The following is a 19,888-nucleotide window of genomic DNA, read 5'->3' on the forward strand; positions in this document are numbered from 1 at the left end:
CATAGTCGCACCAAAAGAATAAAGAAATCACCTAGGCTAACATAGTCCAAATGTTTTCGAAGAGTACCATAAGTTATTTTTTTATTGACGATAAGCAGTTATGCTTACTTGAATGAATATTATTTTATGATAATTTGACTTAAATCAATAATTTCTGTTTGTAAAGTTGATCGTGTTACCCTTGTTGAAGCCCCAATCTGTAGAGATGGATTATTACAATGCCTTGATAGAGGGTGATGCTCCGATAAATTGTGGGTTGGGTGAGGGCACTGAAGAGACTGTTAGGGACGATGAAACGACCCTATATTTTGAGAAAGTGGCCTAGAATGTGGTTGAGGTTGCCAAGGCAGCACAAATATTTGATGATGCCGACCCTAAGGAGGAGGAGGTTGCAGACCCCATCCTTGCCTCAACCCCTATTGCAGCTCAGACCCTGCCCCAGCCCCTGTCGTAGATGATGTCACAGAGTTGGTATAGAGGCTAGAGATAGTAAAAGGTCAATAGGAGACCATTTTGAAGAATCAGTCTATGATCATGGACACAGTTAGTAAGATTATGACATTTACACAGGATCGAACGAGAGGCCCTGGGGCTTTGCACTAGATTCAGACTCACTGGATATGCCAAATGATTTTGAGCATGATAAGGCATCCACTCCTTCGACTGTTATTGTCACACCAAATCCTGAGACTCTCGGCGTAGCTATTGTCAACCCTGGGGAGGTGGTTGGCATTGAATTTAAGAGGAAAATACACTGCCCTGGTTGGTACAAAGAGACTACACTGATCCAATGAGAAAGATATCTCGTGGTGATGCTGATACAAAGGAGCCATTACTCCTAGACCCTCTCAAAAAGTGAGTTAGCAAAAAATATAGGACACTCCGCAAGTGGCTGCTCGGAGACATCCACAACAAGAAGAAGAGGGATGTCAAGACATGGAGTTATGGGTTGACATGGTTTCTAACATTGAAGACACCCAGTCGTGGCTCAATGATGGGGTAAGTTATTTAAAATGATTAAAAAAAATTGTCCTTTTGAATAATTTTTAATGATGTTTGAACTAGCTCGATAAAAGCTCAATGCATGTTGGATAAGATATTTAACTGTCTTGATAGGGAATTTTAACTAGTTCGATAGGGAATTTTAACTGGCTCGATAAGGTATTGCACTTGCTTGATAGTAGCTTGATGCATGATCAATAGGATGGGGAGGCTTTGGTAGATAGGGAGCTCGATAGGAGCTTGATGCATGCTGGATAGGATATTTAACTGGCTCGATAGGGAATTTTAACTGGCATTATAGGGTATTGCACTTGCTTGATAGTAGCGCGATGCATGCTCGATAGGACAAGGGGCCTCTAGTAGATAGGAAGCTTGTTAGGAGCTCGATTCATGTTGGATAGGATATTTAAATAGCTCGATAGGGAATTTTAACTAGCTTGACAGGATATTGAACTAGGTCAACAAGAGCTCGATAAGAGCTCAATACATGCTCGATAATTACATTTTTCAACAAAATTTATCATGACTTTTGTGATTTAATGTGTTTTTCATTTTTCTTTTCTTTGTAGTATATTGATGCGGCACAACACATGGTCCGTAGGCGTCGCCAGTTGTACCTAGGGGCATATTGTCAAAATGTTGTTGTGATGAATATCATTTTCTCACAAGTAATACCTGCTAGACAAGAACAACACAAGTAAAACAAAGAGAATTTCCTCTAGGATGTAGACATTATATCGTTATCGACTAACCTCCCACAATAATTTCATGTGTTGTGCCAGAACTATGATCAATCTCATTGGTTTGCGATTGAGGCGTTTATTTCTAGTTGGACATACACCGTATATGATTTAGACTTGTTGGTGTTGAGTGAGAAAGATGTCGAGGAATTTATGAGGCCATGGTGCATCCTCTTTCCTTCTCTGTTGTTGATGAATAAACTATTCACAGACAACATACTTGATGTTGAAGATTCCTGCAAAAAGGAAATAGGTCACCTGAGTTCCAATGGCACTTCCTACAGCGACACAGGGTCCCTCAATCCAAGACAAGGTAAACAACATCATCATTAGAAAATTTTATCACTAAGAAAAGTTTTAATATAGTACATTTAATGTTTATATTTTTTTACAGTGGAGATTGTGGTGTGTATGTTGTTTAGGAAATATTGAGCTATTTAGGAACAAGTGACGACACACTCGTGGTATCAGAATGTGTGACCTTGACGGGCTTCCATTAGACACCATTAACCAGTAGTAGTATATTGTTTTTTTTATTAGACATATTTTATAAGAGCGAGTATAGTATCAGAATGTGAGAATGCTCGACTCTTCATTTTATTTTGGATAATGATAGTATATATTACATATACCTATCATTAAGGGAAAAGCTTATAGTTTCTTTAGCTATTATTTTGTCAATTTGTAAAAACCATTGAGCCTGTATCGAGCTATAATCAAGCACATATCAAGCTATTATCGAGCTACTATCGAGCATTTCCATATTCAATTTTTATATTTAATATATCTATTATCGAGTTATTATCAAGAATGCATCGAGCATATCCTTTATTGCATGACATTTCATTTTTTTTTTTTGCATTTATCGAGCCATAATCAAGAAAGTATCGAGCATGAATCGAGCCATATCGAGCATGCATTGAGCAACAAAACTTCCAAAAAATCTGAAATGAATAAAAAAAGGGAAACCCAGCAAATTAGAAGGAATAAAATACAATGGAGTCCAAATTGATACATTGAATGTATAGTATGGCTTTAAATGAAGCCTTGTTGTGGCCATGACCACCACTCCTACTACACTTACGCTCTTTCACTAGAATTTATCCATTCAATGGAAATAGTTTTGCCTTTGGTCTTCCTAATGTTTTCTTATTTGGACAACCAACTGGATGTTTCTCAATAGGTACCCCAACTTGCACATTCTTTATGTCCTCGGGAACTGTCCACTCGTCGTCGTTGCCACATGGGTAAATTGTTTCTTTATACGACTCCCTCCATGGCTCAATAGTGAAGAATGAGGAACACAATAAGTAAATGTTGACACTGTGGTCGAGGGTTGCAGCCACTGCATGAACACAAGGTATCCCTATAATCTGAAACATGCCACAAGAACATGATTTGGTCATCAAATTTACCTCACCATCATCATCTAGGTCAACCACATGAAATTTGAACTTTCCAATAGTGTGGACATTCAAGAACCTTGCTTTGTCTGCAATTCCTGACAAATCTTTCTCCATTAGTGGTGATAATTTACTTGTGCTCTTCTCGACCTCATCATGCCGCTCAGATGCCTTCTCCATAAGTGCCTACTCTCTACATCTCCATGCCTTCATGTAACTCATATCGATCCCATAAGATTTCTTCATATCCTCCTTTATGTTGTTTTCCATGTAGCTAGTCCCATCAGTACTATATTTGTTTTTGATAAGGTGCCCAATGACCCATGGTGCTGCTTGACGGTGGTCTTTCTGTCGTACTTCTAGTGAGCACGTATGTACACTATTGTAAAAATTGATCTCAAACATGGAAGACCATGCTAGATTTCCCCCCCTTAATCTCCAACCACAGTCAAGAACCTTGCAGGTGATATACCACACATCAGTACCAGATTTCTTCACCAGAAACTCAAAATTATTCTTCATTGTTAAGTGAGTCACTTTGGTTTTGAAATCCATCTAGTTGTCAAAAGTCTTCCCAATGTGTATTGCCAATAAAGAAACTAAAGTACTTTTTGAGACTAAAAATTGAAAAAGAATTTTCAATTTAAAAAAAAAATACTTTTTAATACAAAGTGGAGTTTTTGTTCATTACCAATTTTTTTCTTTCATACCCACAATTAGACATTGTGGAAGACTTCAAGAGGTCATACAATGGAAAAAGACAAAAATAAGGAAGTGAAATGGAGTGTTCCCATTTTATTACAACTATAGTGCACCGGATGAGGATGTCTGTGATCGACCAAAGGCCACAATATCTTCTTTCGTAAACATGGGAGCACTCCATCTTGTGTGATCTTCTGTTGAAAATATTGGAACTTTCCCTCTACTGTTATCTTCTGTTCTAGCAGGACGACTAGAGCTTGTGATAGGTGTTCATCGTCCTTCACTTGGTAGGTGTGTCTGTGTAATAGAAGGTACTGGCTATTCTTGTACTTGTTCGGCTTGCAAATTGTCTGACCTATTAATTGGCACTTCTATACTATAATATGCCTCTGAATTATCCCCTGACCCCACCACATTATCTTCAACAAATTCAACTATTGGGTTGTCCTTCACATAGGGGTCGTACTCACACATTCCTTCGAAAAACCAATAGGACCTCCAGTTGGGATATCAACGTCAACAATATCCATATTCATAAGAATACACTGACATCAAGATCACTTTTAACACGAACTATTTTAAATGGTTGGTCGCCGAATGTGTAAGGAACCTCCAATTTCAACCCATATACCTCTTTATCAACCTGAAGTGCCTTATGCAATATCTCAAGAAGTTGCAAGTAGGTTACATCCTTCTCCATTGGTATCACTATACACTGAGCATCTAGGATGCATCGAGTCCCTATTGAGCAACATATATAACTGATAAATTCACCCAGCCCGACCCCTACTCAATTGATACAAATAAGCTCATTGAGCCCATATCGAGCAACCATCGAGCAGCCATCGAGAAACTACTAAACAAAAAATCTACGCCCTAGTCGAACCCATATCGAGAAAATATATATATATATATACATATCGAGCCTTTATCGAGCACATAGAAATAAATATTGAACCATCATTGAGCCACAATCGAGTAAAATAGTTGCAAAAAACGCAGAAAAATTCAAAAAATTGTAGATCAAGAATACACACAAAAAAAAAAAAACACACCAAGGTAAACTCAGATTTGTTCGAAGTAACCAAGAAAATAGTAAATAAACAACACCCAACACTAAAAAAAACAAACAATTCTCTTGCCCATGGTTTTTCTCCTCCAATATCCCTAAAAATGGATGTTGCCTTTGATATTGGGATCATTAGAACCACAATGGAGATGCTTTCAAAGACTTCACAATGAAATGTGGTTGCGATTATTGTATTGAAGTGCAAGCTGTGGGGTTGGTTAGGGAGAGCGAGCTTTTCATGAGAGAGAGAGAGAGAAGAGTGAGAAGAGAAGTGATAGAAAAAATAAATGGGAGGGGTATCATGAACTTGTATTTATGTCAACTGGGGTTTTTGATTCACTCGTTATGGTCTATCTAACTTGTCAAGCTACGAAAGAGAGAGAGGGAGAGAGAGAGAGAGAGAGAGAGAGAAAGAGAGAGTGAAGTGTGAGAAGAGAAGTGATTGAAAAATAAATTGGAGGGGTATCATGAACTTCTATTTATGATTCACTCGTTAGGGTCTATCTAACTTATCAAGCTACAAACTTTTATTTTGGAGGCTCATTGATGTAAATGGCTAGGGACATAATATACAGTTATGAAATTTATACCTTCTTCTCTTAAGAATTGAATAATGGTTCATCTAATGTTGATTTTGGAACTGAATTGATTTGAACTTAATTTGTAATTAAGATTATGAATTAACTGTTCACTAGTAACTTAATGGTACTAAAGGTAAGAGATTATTAAGGGGGTAAAATAGTAATTTTGCTAGCTTTAATTATGAACCATTAATAGAAGATTGAATTGTATGAAGTGATTATATCAATGGATACTTAAACAATACTCACTAATATAGTCTATAATTTCAAGAGTTGAATCTCATATTATTAGTGGAATAATATTTGAATTAATAAATAAGATTAATTATATTAAAGAGTTTAATGAATAATCTAAATTTATTGAAGTTTGAAATTATAGGTCAATAGGTCCCCAAGCCGGCTCTATAAATATGGTTCAAATAAAAGTTGAAAAGGGTAATATAGAATGGGTTATATTTGAAAAAAAAAATCATTCTTTGGGCGAATATATAATGATGAGATAATTAAGGTTAATTTTTGAATTTGTAATGACCCAAAATTCTTAACGGTTGACTCATTAGAAAACAATAGTGTTTTCGTATTGGTCAACTCATTATAAAAAGGTCAACTATCATAAAATGGTCATTAAACTCTTAAAAATACATGCACAAATGCAATAAAAGTGTTTACATCACAAACCAAAAGTTAAATATGTGTGAGTCTGAAATCTCAATATTTTAAAAACAAAACATATCCTTGAACGATGAAAAATAAAGTACATGGCCAAAGGGCGTTCTTGACTTGCTTGAAAACATCACACATACTTAAAAGACTTAAAAACTTGGTACAAAAGAGTTTAGGAAACCCCATTAAGCCAATAGGAAATTGGTTATAGTGTGCCTATGCAGACAAGATTCCTTTGACTCATCATCGTCGAGTTCTTAAACCTTAACTTTACCTATAATCACAGAGTAAATGATGAGCTAAAATTCCTAGTAAGGAAGGAAAACATACAGAAGTATATACTATGTAACAACAACAACAACAACAACAACAACAACAACAACATGATAATAATAATAATAATAATAATAATAATAATAATAATAATAATAATAATAATAATAAGCATCCTAATATCTTAACCTATCATAAAACTTATAAACATAATCATAAGATTTGACGGATTCGGTACCCTAATCTAATACTCCGTTCATTTATCATAATATAACTCAAATCACATAAGTAAAGTCATTGAGAATGAAACATAGCATATTAAACATATGGAGGTGATTAGCCTTAAGACCCCATGGTCAAGAGAATAATCACTGCCCATACTAAATGGAAAACTCCAAATACTTCCACGATAATTATCCTACAATATGGACATACCACACTGCGGATACATTGCCACCCATAACTACTGAACCTTAGCATGCATAGGAAACAGTTGCATCGTAACTCATAAACATAATTTAATTCATAAGTAGAATTCATATTAATGTAAATAATATCATAAACTCATATATATCACAGAAATAGATAGAATACACATAACCTAAGTTACTCATGGTAGAGAACTTTCTTACCTTGAATCCTTACAACTTGAAATATATCTTAGCTTATATTCATGTTACGTCTTAAAAGAAAAGAAGTTAAAGGAAAACTTAATCCCAAAATCTTATTCTTGACATTTAGCGTAAACCCGAGCCCTTAGGGTAAAATGACCAAAATTCCCCTCTCAGAAGCCTGTATTATGCTTAGAAAATCATTATTCTCCATAAAATATTATTCTTAATCTATTTCTAACATTTCACGTCCAAACTATTATTATATCTCAAATCACTACACCAAATACCACTTTCCACAACACATAAATATAAGTTATTAAAAAAGTATTATAATATCTAATGTAAAAATAAAAGCGGTAAAGAATAGTGAAAGTTAAAATAAAGGCGGGCTTTGAAATTGTTAAATGGCAAACTAAAATTAAAACGTATTGTTATACTTTCCCAAGTCTAGTTTTGTCTTCCCTTTTCCCTCTTCCCGTTCTATTCTCTCTTAGAATTTTCCATACAATATTCAACCTAAACCCAGAGCTCTCATTTTCTCTCCTCTATTCTACCTATCTTCTCTTTCCCCATTCCAGATCTGGATTATTTTTATGTCTTCACTAAATCTCTCATCGCATTATCACCCTCTCTACTAAAGCAAACCCAGCCGCCTCTGTCCTTTATATTCCTCTACTCATTTCATTCTGAAGAATTTAGTCGCTATCACTCCTCTCTCTCTAAATCTCACACTCTTCTCTTCACTTTGGGCATGCAACGGAGATGTTGGGCATGGGAAGACCATTCATGTGACAGCCGTGAGCAGCGCCTCTTTCTCGGAGTGACAACCCAGGCGAACGGTGACAAATCTCTACAGCTTTGAGGAGCCGACTGCCCATCCCGAAAAGGAAAACGACGAAGTTGTACCTTTCCTTCGCTTGATCAACAGAGACGAATGCACACCAGCGAGTATTTATTTACTTATTTAATATGTCAATATGAACTTAGTTATTTCTATTTTGGTACTGCAATAGGTTTTTTTTAATATGACATTGAATTTGGACGAGTAAAGTTGAACCCACCATGGGTGTTTTGCTGTCACTTCCCTGAGCTCCTTCATGCACTCAGGCTCTCTTGGGTAGTCTCTAGGATAAGCTAGACAAAAAATCAAACACAATAAATTCAGAAAGAGAATGTTGTTGTTGTATTTGTTAAGTGAAATTATGAAGAACTGACCTGGTTTACCTGGAACAGAGCATCGCTTTGGAGAAGGCTCTTGTGGCCGACCTCTTGGTGTCTGCTGAAGTTGGTTTGCTCTCCTTCTCCATTGTTGGCCATTTTTGTTGGGAAGAGAGGTTTTTTTTTTCTTGGAATGAAGCTGAATTGTGAGAAAGAGAAAATGACAGTTTTTCCATTTCTTCTTGAAAGTGAAATATTGATATGCCAGTTTTTTTTCTCTTTATTTTTATGTGGTAAGAATGGGTCAATATTTTGTGTTACAGAATACTAGAGAATCATGAATGAAATTCATAAGACTCTAGATGTGCTCAAACCTTGTCCGAGCTTGAATGCACTTCATGTAGAGTTTGGCCTAACTCCAAACTAAGCACACCTTAAAGAGTGGACCTCATTGAAATCCTTGTGAAGGTGATCATACTTTTCCTTTAAATAGTGCAAGTTTAGTTTGAAATGTGAGTTCATAATTCTTTTCATTAGCCTGCATGGTTAAGTTTTATAGTTAAAATGTTATATTGTGATCCATAATTTGCTTTTATACATTTAGAGCGTTAGGAACTCTTTTCTCACACTTGTTCACTTTTTTTTTGTAATTCTGTATTTTTATTTTTTTTTGTATGTCGACTCTTGCTGGTAATACCTTCTTTTTCTTAAGCTCTTCTCTAGCTGTAGATTCTAAAGTGATGAATTGTTTTGAGTGTCATTTCTTATGCATTGAAAGATTAATATATTAACATGAATAGACAAGATGATAACTTGATACACTAATAATGTTGTTATGAAAAGTAGAGGAATAGAAATATAGAATCTATTGTGACAGGACCCAAGTGTGAAAGGTAATATATGGGTTACCTTTTAAATTTATATGCTTCTACATACAGACAACTTATACAAATACCATTGACATATTTATATTTATGTATCTTCCTTATTAATAAAGACAACAACAAAGGAAAATCAAACTTTTTTACCTTTTAATCATTCTATTTTATGTTCATTATATGACCTACTACGTTCACCGTCTTATCCAATCCAAAACGGATTGAAAGTTAGTTGAACGGAATTATCATTGTCTTGATGCTAATGATGGAGCTGAAATCTATGAAGGGGTTGATTTTAGATTTACTAAAGCACTTTTGAACAGCGAAGTTGAAGCTATAATGCAGTTTTCTTTTCTTTTTAATTATTAAATACTTTGCTTCACTTTTTAAGATTTTATTTTGTAATATGCTCATTCTCCTATAATGCTAAATTTATCTACAGTCTGTTAATAAATACAATGAGCTGCTTACCTACCAACTTGAGAAGAAAAGACTGGTAAGTTAATTCTTTAATTTCATTGGATTTTATTTTTTAATTTGAAATACAACTTTGCTATTCTCCTCCTTGGTAATTATCATCACTGATCAATGATGGAAAATTGAGAATGTGTTGAATTGCTATGCTATAGGCTTTCTAGTAGAATGTTTCTCCTTTTTGGGGGGTGTGATATAATTTGTTTGAACTGCAGCATTCTGAATCCTTACTGGAAGAAGTCAAAGAAGAAACTGAAAGGAAAATTTCTAGCGCTGTAAAGAAGGTTGGTACCTTAAAACTACAAAAACTTAAGGCTAAGCTGGATAGATTTCTTAAAGAAAAAAATATTCTTGATGATGTATGTCATTGCTAGCTTCTGGTGATCGCTCAGTGCGACTTTGTGGCTTCTTTTATAGCATTTTCACCTGGCTGCAAGATATTTTAGTTTCTAATAAATGTTCGCGTTACATGCAGCTTAACGAGAATCTTTTAAAAAATATGGAGATTTGGAAAGAAAAGATAAATCAAATTGAAGAGAGGTCTATTGATGTGATAAGTGAATATTCAGCCAAGAGTATGGTCGCATAAAATGGTAATGTTATTTTTTGTGATAACATGAATGTTGTGTATGTATGTTGTCAGGGAGAAAAAGGTTGTGAAAGTGAAGGATGATAAAATCAAGCAATTAGAGGAACATGTAATACAAGATTTTGATAACATGTTATCTTTTTGTTTGTTAATAATAGTTTGGGTTGCTTTTGCTAACATAACTTCCATTGGCTATTATTTCACTTTTCACAGGTTCTATAATATAATCTATTAGGTTCATATGGGGCGCAATTGAAGCAAAGAGAGGAAATCTATGTCATGACTCATGATTGTCCAATACATAATTTGGGGCAAAGTGAAATATATACAAATATATAATGGTATGTAATCTTCATTCTTGTATTTTCTTTGATTAGATTGTGATTTTATTTATTTATTTCTGGACTTGGTCACCTCTATTTTTCTTTTTGAAGATCTTTCTGTTGAATTTATTTACTATAATCATTTCTTTTTTGGTATAGGATGCTTTTAGAATCTTAATCATGCTGTTTGCTAACTGTAATTCTATGAGAAACGTATATGTTTTAGGTTTTACCTCGTGTCTTGGGATATCAATACCTCAAAATTTTATCATTTTTCCAATAGAAAATAGATTTGGCAGGTAGCTTTTGACTTTTAGTATCATTTGTTTCATTTGTTTCCCTGTAATAAATTTTGATGTATACATATGTACAAATTCTATTTTTTTTTAGGTATTGGACAATCATAATTCTTTTTATAATCATTTTATTGATTTGTCCTCTTTTTTATTTCTATTTAATGTGATAAACATTTCCAAGTCTATACTTACTTTACATTTATTCAATAAGACCAAATAAGAAAAGAAGAAGAAAGAAAAAGTCTACTGTTCTTAAAGATTATAAAAATCTGAAATCATCAATTGCTGAAGTCTACATATTTAATATTTATTGCACTCTTTGTTTCAAGGATGGAATCATGAAATTATACATATAATGAATTATGTTTGTGTAAAAATTATTTATATAAATATACAATTAATTTCAGTCACATTTTTTTACAAGTCGTTTGAATCATATTCAAATTGAAAAGAGAGAATAAAAAAGATAAGTGAAGGGACTAAACTATAAGTTGCAATCAACATGAAGGGACTAAACTATAAGTTGCATCCATTCCATATATTTCATAAGTTAATTAAAGTATGTGATGATTCTCAATGAATCACTGATAAGTGAATTGGCTATATGACAATTTAGTTAGTTATATAAACTAGTTCATATACTGTAAACTTTAGGATAGAAAAGTTCAAAAATTTCTTTACTTTGTCATGATTTTGTGCTTGACTAGTATTAGAGAAGGTGAATCTTTTAACTATCCAGAAGCTGTAATAATAACTATTGTCCTTTCTCATTAAACAAACTGAAAAAGGTTGAATAAAACAAAAAAAACATTTATACTCTACTGTCACAAAAATGTACAAGACTATTTCTGGATGATCAAACAGAATTAACTTAGATAATCTTTAAGTAAATGGTTAACTCATTAGAAGAGCAAACATTTCTCTCTACTAGCTGGACATGAATCTTAGGTTTGAGACTGAAGCTTTGAAACTCCTTTAGCCAAATAAATTCTAACTTCTAAGTAAAGTTGCTAGCTTTGAAAAGCATGGTGGATTAAAACAAAAAAACCTTCACAAAAAACTATATCTAACTATAAATATAATCTCATAGTCAAATACATAAAATACATAAAGTCAAAGTCATAAACAAACATGTGTCTAATTTACTACACGTAATTTTTGAGTTAGGCAAGTCAACCCTGTAAATGACCCATTTATTATACAAGTTAGAAACCTCAACTTAAAACTAATTCAACCCCCTTATAATTAAAATCCAAACCAGCAAACTTAATGCAAGTTTCAAGTCGTATTATCATGTTTGACCTATTTTGCCACCTTCAATCTTGACCAAAAAGTGGTCAGAAATCAACTATATCTCAGATAAAGTGTTTTTCCTTTGCCTGTGATATTCTTCTATCCTTCCCTACAAGCTTTATTTTGTAACAAAGGAAAACACTTGATACCTATGGGAACCAAGATATAGAAACATTTTAAAGTTAGATACTTATAGTCTAAAGAAGAAGAAACTAAAGAAAGCATTAATATTCATGTACAGAGTCATTCGTTACAGCTATACTTGAAAGATATCTTTGTGATATTACTGCTATACTTATACTAGAGAAAGTAGATTCATATTGTTTTATGCATAATTTTATGAAATATATGAATATTTCATCTGGTCTGGGATTTCTTTTTCTTCTGTTGTTATTGATTATGACTGGTCTGGGATTTAGATGTGTATATATATTTAATAAATATGAATATTGCACATGCTCTTGTATTGCTGGTATGTTTTATTCATTAGATTTTGTTTTATGAAGTATTCATGGTGCCATATTGTTAGTTAATATTGTTAGTCATGGGTTTATGTTAATTAGTTACTGCTATTATTTTGTTAGTTGTTCACTTCATGAAGACCTTAAAAATAATAATATATAGATTGCCATGTTCTGTTTATCCAATTTATTAGAATTGTTTTGCTCTTTCCTCCTTTCAAGACAATTTTCAATTAGTTAATGGCCTTTATTATAATTATTTAGTTAATATATTTATATATTTTATATATGTTGATCTATATTCATGTGGATAAGCAAACCATGCTTGTTTGTGTCTCTCTTTGTTTGTTCAATAATGGTTGCTGTCTCTCTTTGTTTGTTCAATAATGGCTTGTTTGTTCAATAATCGTGTTATTAAAAGCATTTTTTCTTGTAGTGATAAAAAAAGTCTTTGACTATAGTATTAATCCTTCTAAATTTGTAGGAAATAGAATATTGCCCACTTAAAGTAATTTACCTGAACAAAATACACTGAACAAATAGTTTACCTGTGGTAGTTGTACTTGACCTTTCATTTGGGCTTGCTTGATGTATTGTATTTGAGTACCTTAAATTTGTGCTTATTTGTGGCAGTCATATTCGGTCCTTATGTGTATTTGGTACCTTGATATTTTTAGGAATGAAACAAATTGGATCTCTTTCTAATTTTATATGGTGCCTACTTTTGCAGAATTTAACATTCATGTGATTTCTAAATACTATGAGTTAACTATATTCATGTGGTTTTCAAATAATTTTGCACATGTAGTTAGTTAGCTCTAACCGTAATATAGGTTCAGCTATAGTTAGTAGATTAGTGTGGTTAGTATCCTGTTAATCACTTCTTGGTTTCCAGCTCCTTTTTCCCTCTCTTTGTATCTTTGTACTATTCAGCTATAAATAATAAAGTCTCATATCTCTGGTACATTTACAGAGATCATTTTATCCAATTCATTTTCTATTAAGTACTCTTATATGTGTGTGATGGCAGCGATCACACAGGGGGGCCTGTTTGGAAGCATGAAATGCTATTATTTAATCACAAAGGAATGCTGATGATACCATGTAGTACAGTGTGATGGTGCTCCTTCCTATGATGATACCATCTAGATAATGACCACCATTGATTACTAAGGCATGCCAAAGGCTTTTGTCATATTTTTTTGGCCAAGTAATTTTCAGAGATTACCCCCAAAACAGAAGCTTCTGTTCTCCTTTTTATTTTTTTTTATTTTTACCCTAACAGAGGTGAAAATCAATTTAGCAGAGGTGAAAATCAATTTATTTTTATAGAAGCTAGAAGCTAAAAGTTTGATAAGAAAATGAGATAAAAATATTGCTAGACAATTTTATTGTGAGTCTTGTCTCCATGAAGTTTAATAAAAAGGTCCAATTATTATGAGACATGTCTAGAATCCATTCTTTTTTGTTTTTCCTCCTTTTTCTATATAATTCTTTTGGCTGCTCCTTCTCATGATTAATTCAGTATTAATTATATTTTTTTAGCTCATTACAAGTGTTGAATCACAAATATTCAACACTTGCATATATTTAGATAAAGTTTAGTTCATTCATTCTCTATTCTCTTTGATGAATGTGATGCTATTTGGAGAGACCAGTGATAAGGAACACAACATAATGAAAATTTCATATGTTTGCCATAATGGAGTTGTATTGTATTGTATGTATTTGGTTTCGATTCATGTTAGGGTGATTGGTGCAGGATAATTGGCCTTCTGTGATGTTTGCAATGGCAGGAGGGGTGGTACTTAGCCTTGGAAATCTCTCAACTCAGTATGCTTGGGCTTTTGTTGGCTTATCAGTCACAGAAGTGATCACTGCAAGCATAACAGTTGTTATAGGTCCTTTCTTTCATTGTCTCTCTCTCTCTGACCATTTCTAAATGTTGATGTTTGTCTGTGTTGCTCTTATAGATACTGAATTTTTTGCTTCTGATGTGATCTTTAATGGTGACAGGAACAACCTTGAATTACTTTTTAGACAATAGAATTAATAGAGCCGAGATCCTTTTCCCTGGTGTGGCTGCTTCTTGGTTGGAGTTTGCCTTGCTTCTATTGTCCACTCATCTAATGCAGCTGATAATAAAGAAAAGCTTGAAGGTTTTTAATCTAAAGAGGGGTATGTTTCATTCATTAAATGTTAAGGTTATCAAAGAATTATCTTGTTTCCAGGTGACATTCTTCTTTCTTTTTATTAGAAAGAGTTCTTTTTTCTAACTTTATTTTTAGTTTTATTGCAGAACTTGGGCTAAACCTTATATTAAAGATGCTAAAGAAGTTTCCAGGTGCATTTTTATTTTATTGTTTTTCTTTATGATTTTGTTGTATAAGAAGTCAAAGTGTGATTCTATTTTTATTCTTGATTTTTTTTTGGGATATATTGACAGAATTTAGAGTTCTGGAATCAATTCTTCCTCACATACTTTTTGATCATTGAGAATGATATATTTGTTATCTTGATACATTTCACAAGCCTTGTTTTAAGTTTCATATTTTGTTGCTTCAGTCGTTTTGCATGGTAGTACATCTTGCTATACCCTGCTGTTTCGTCAAGTTTTGCAGTTATTACAAATTTAATTTAAACTTTATATTCTTACAGGTGGAAACTAGCTTAAGTCTTATGTTCTTAATAATAAAAGGACTTTTTTTTAACAATGTGCAGGTATATTGAGATGATTTCTTTGGAGCAATTTTTGACAACATTTGTAGTTGAGGCCTTTAGAATGGAAGAATGTATTTCACTAATTTTTGTATACATTTCTTGTTTTGTATTTAGTGAGAAAGGAATCTGAATTGGGCACAAATTATGTTGTAATATGATTTCTTAAGCCTAGACTAGCATACTAAATATTGTAATTACATTTGAGTAATTAATAAAAATCTATTTATGTTACCTTATTTGGCTTAAACTTTCATATTTGTTTTCCTAGTTTTGTGTAAGTAAAAAAAGATTATGTTTCTCTAAGCTAATATAACACGTGTTATACTAAAGTGTAGTATAACACAAATAATGTGTTATACTAAAGTGCAGTATAACACAAAAAATGTTTTATACGAAAGTGTAGTATAACACAAAAAAAGTGTTATACTAAAGTGTAGTATAACACAAATTTATAAGTATTGAAATGTGTTGTATAATCGACTATAAATAACATAATTAAACACTTATCTATTTATTAAAATAACACAGAAATTGTGTTATCGTTGACAGTATAATAACACATCTGTATAACAATGATAAAGTATTATGTAAAGTACCCTGACTTACGATAACATAGTCGGTCTTAACACATCAAAAAGTGTTATGGTATGTTTTGATAACACATTTTCGGTGTTATTAAAAGCATTTTTTCTTGTAGTGAATTATGAATTCTCGGGCTTGGAGCCCAAATTTCGAGCCCCAGTCTTGACATAAAATTGAGCCCCAAACATAAATTTCATCATAACTTAATCATTAAAGTGTGTTCTAGTCCTTGAAAATACTTTAAATCATCGAATCAAATACCGAACCTCAATTATTGTTTCCCGAGCCTCATCTTAAATCTCGATCCTTAGGATCCTCTTGGGTATCATTCTTAGCCATAATTATTTTCTATCCCTTGATAATATTATCCCGAGCCTCGATTTATAATACTTAGTCATTGACTAATTCAGACACTGAGCATAAAACCAACTTTCACGTGCATGGACATGCATGGCCCATGCACGTGCTCGGCCCCAAGGCCATTCATATGACACACCATTTACATCATCACCTACCACCATCACCCTTGCCAGTCACACTCACTACCACCATCTTCATAACCATAACCACCACTCATGGTGGTAGTTTACCCATTGCCCTAGCCTACATCAAGCCCAAAAAGGGCTGGTGTTCCCTATCTATTACTGTGGCGCATACCCAAACCCAAAACCATAACAACACCACCATTGACCACCCTCCATTAATGTCGATGGTGTGGTTTCCAAAATTCGGTAACTACTCCCTATGTGGCAACTACCACCATCAAGTTCTAGACCTACTCCACTAGAACACTAGAGTACCATTCACTTAAACATAAACAAGATCAAGACTCAACCCCCAACATCACAAGCATCAAAATTCATAAAAATCATATTGGAAGTCCAAAATTACAATCTTACCTCTATGGTCGAGACTATCACTTCTCTTCTACTCTTTTTGGATTCAAACACTACACAACTAAAACCTATAAGATACACTCTAAAACCAAACTTAAGAGAAATAATATGGTCAAAAAGGGCCCTTATGTGAACCTTGCCCAAGCCAAAACTTTGGAGCCTTCATTTGCTTGTTTCTAGTTTCTACTCTACAAACACAGCATATATGATATGATATCTAGCAATTCAAATTAATTTGAATTTGCATTTATTCATTAAGGGGTTCCTGCTATAAGTTAGTTAGACAAACTAACGGATCAATAGACCTAGGAATTTCTCACACGGATCTGCACGACTTACTCTCTAAATTGAGTGACTTACGATCATAAATGATAGATTGCTAGATCAATTAACTCGAAGGCTAATCTAAAAACTTATAACAGTAGTTGCCTTCAATATGATCCATATTGCATATTATCTCTACTTTAGAAATCTCTGAAGGAAGGATTTAGAAGAACATTTGTTATAACAAACACTCTGATATTTTATTACTTCGTAATTCTCTGCCTTACACAAAGAGAGATGATGGCCTTATATAGCCATGTACTCAAACATACAAACCTAACCCACCCTAGTCAAAACCAACCATGGTTGGGACAGAATAAGGGATAAGATTCCCTTAGACAAGATAAGGGATAAGATTCCTTGACAAAAGCATAATGACAAAAGCATAAAGTAAAACATAAAGATAAGGGATAAGATTCCCTGACCAAAGACTAAAAGACACATTATTTATTTAAAGATTGTCTCATGGCTGGCCTCATAGTCAGAGTCATATGATGGGTCGTCATGGAGTGGGTTCCATCCTGTCATTTCTTCTTCATCTTGATCACTGCCAGCTAGAAGGCAGGCATTGTAGTCTGTATACCCCATGTTCCATTCTTTTCCTGTGTACTGGAAGAGATAAGGATCTTGCATATCTGAAGTGTCAGCATGTGGGTCTTGAGAATCTTCAAAGTAAATATTATTTTGCAAAATTACCCCTTTAGTGTCGGTCAATTTGTATAGTGACGAATATTTTTGCTCTAATGTTTCTTCGAGTTTGGTGCCCTGATTTGTTTCATTTTTTTGAAATATGGAAGGTTTCAATGGGCCCTCGTTATTTTGCAAGTATAGTCAGACGGGAACATCTCCCAAGGAGTGTCTTCTTCTGGCTTGGGCCATAATTTAGGGGGTATAATTTGATTCTTCTCAAATAGACTCTTTTTGGTGTCTAAGTATTCTTGGCCACCAAGACCACATAATGGCTCTTCTTTTGACCTGTAGACTTCGAATGCCGGGTTGATAACTATATTATGTTTTTCATCAAGCTTGGCATTAAGACTAAGAAAGAGAATAGTATAATAGTTCATTAGGCTGGCAACATTTGGGCCTGGTAGGTAGATAAAAGTGGGCTTGTTATTTTGGACCTTTTTCCATTCAGCTGATAGGACCTTTTTCCATTTTTCCAATGTGGTGAACCAGGACAGAATGTCAATTTGGACTTGGTAAGCTGGTTTGAACCTTTCTTGGTTCAAGAAGGATTTTATGGATGTGTGCAAGGCCATAGTTTGTACCTCGACAGCTATGGTAAAAACACTGGCCAAATACCAGAAAAGGTGAGCTACTTGTTTTGGTGTGAAGATAGCATCTCGAAGAGGTAGGATTTGGGAAAATGGATATTTTGGATGGATTCCAAAGTCATTTTTTTTTATAGAAGGTCCAAGTTTGGAAATCATAAAATTATGAAGAAAGATTGCTCTATGAGTTGCTCTTTCTCTGGCTTATTTATTGGATGTTTTCGAAAGAATATTTTTTGCATCCCGGGGAAAAGATTGGTTGTGTGTGACATAAGAGGAAGAAGCCATCATGATTATGATTGGGATGGTATGTGATGATTTTTGGACGACAATGGGGATGGTTCTTGGTGAGTATCCTGAGGCTAGATTTATAGCAGGGGGTGATTTGGATAAGAAATCAGCCACATTATTGTCTTTGCCTTGAATGTGTTTAATGTCAAAAGAGTAGTTGTTAAACCAGACTGCCAATTTCAAAAGCTGGGCATTTGTCATTTTGCTCTTTTCTAGACCAATCATTTGTTTTAACGCGACAAAGTCCATTTCCACCAAGAAATGATGACCTATCAGATGGAATTCAAATTTTGTAATACCCATCTTTATCGCTAATAATTCTTTTAGGGTAGAATGATAGTGGAGCTGAGAGTCTTTGAAGTGGGCACTCTTGTATCCACATATTTTTCTTTTCCATATCTTGTCTTGTTCAAGTAGGACAGCTCCCCAATACCTATTACTAGCGTTTGTTTACAGGATTATTTTTCCATCAGAAGGAATCTGCAAAGGTGGTAGTGTCTGCATTATCTCCTTTAGTTTTTTTACTGCTACAATTTGCTCTAGTGACCAAGGTAGAGTTTTCTTTTTAAGCATGTCACTGAGTGGTCTCGTCATTTCCAAAAGTCGCGGGATAAAATCCCGTAAATTGTTTACAATTCCTAGGAACTGTTGGATTTGGATCTTTGTGAAGTCCTTTTCGGGAAACTTTAACAACTCTTGGGCTATGTGCAGTTGGGCTTCATATTGGCCTTTAATAAGATTCATCCCCAGAAAGTCAATTTGGGCTTGTCCAATGATCATCTTCTTTTCAGATAACATGACCCCATGGGCTTCTGTGAGAGAGATGAACTGGGCTAGAAGATTGTGATGGGCTTGTTCATCTTGTGAGAAGAGCAATATATCATCAATGTAGATTAGGGCCTTATCTAGAATGGGGCCATAGATTTTAGTCATGGCCTTTTGGAACAGTGATGGGGCTGTTTTGAGATCAAAGGGAAGGACAGTCCATTGATAGTGGTGATTTGGAATGTAGAAGGCTGTTTTGGGCCTATCTTCTTCTTTGACACACAACAACCAAAATCCCGCGTTTAGATCGAATTTCAAAAATATTTGAGCCTTTCATAGGCTTGCAAATAGAGAATTCTTGTTTGGTAGGGGGAGCTTATCATCTGCCAAAAATTCATTCAAGGGCTTATAATTGATGACCAACCTTTGTTTTCCTTGAGCCTGATTCGATCTCTTATTGACGTAGAAAGCATGGCATGCCCATGAAGAGGTGGTTGGTTCGATTAATCCTTATTG

The 19,888-nt window shown here is 34.0% G+C and overlaps 1 long non-coding RNA gene across 1 annotated transcript; it reads left to right on the forward strand.

Moving 5' to 3' along the window:
- The first annotated feature begins 10,092 nt into the window (after positions 1-10,092).
- Positions 10,093-15,367, forward strand: LOC133833872 (uncharacterized). Its single transcript, XR_009893185.1, has 3 exons — positions 10,093-10,255; positions 10,360-10,487; positions 15,241-15,367. It is a non-coding gene; the product is annotated as an uncharacterized LOC133833872 (long non-coding RNA).
- The last annotated feature ends 4,521 nt before the right edge of the window (positions 15,368-19,888 follow it).

This window comes from Humulus lupulus, chromosome 5 (assembly GCF_963169125.1).
Source record: "Humulus lupulus chromosome 5, drHumLupu1.1, whole genome shotgun sequence".
NCBI classification, from domain to species: domain Eukaryota; kingdom Viridiplantae; phylum Streptophyta; class Magnoliopsida; order Rosales; family Cannabaceae; genus Humulus; species Humulus lupulus.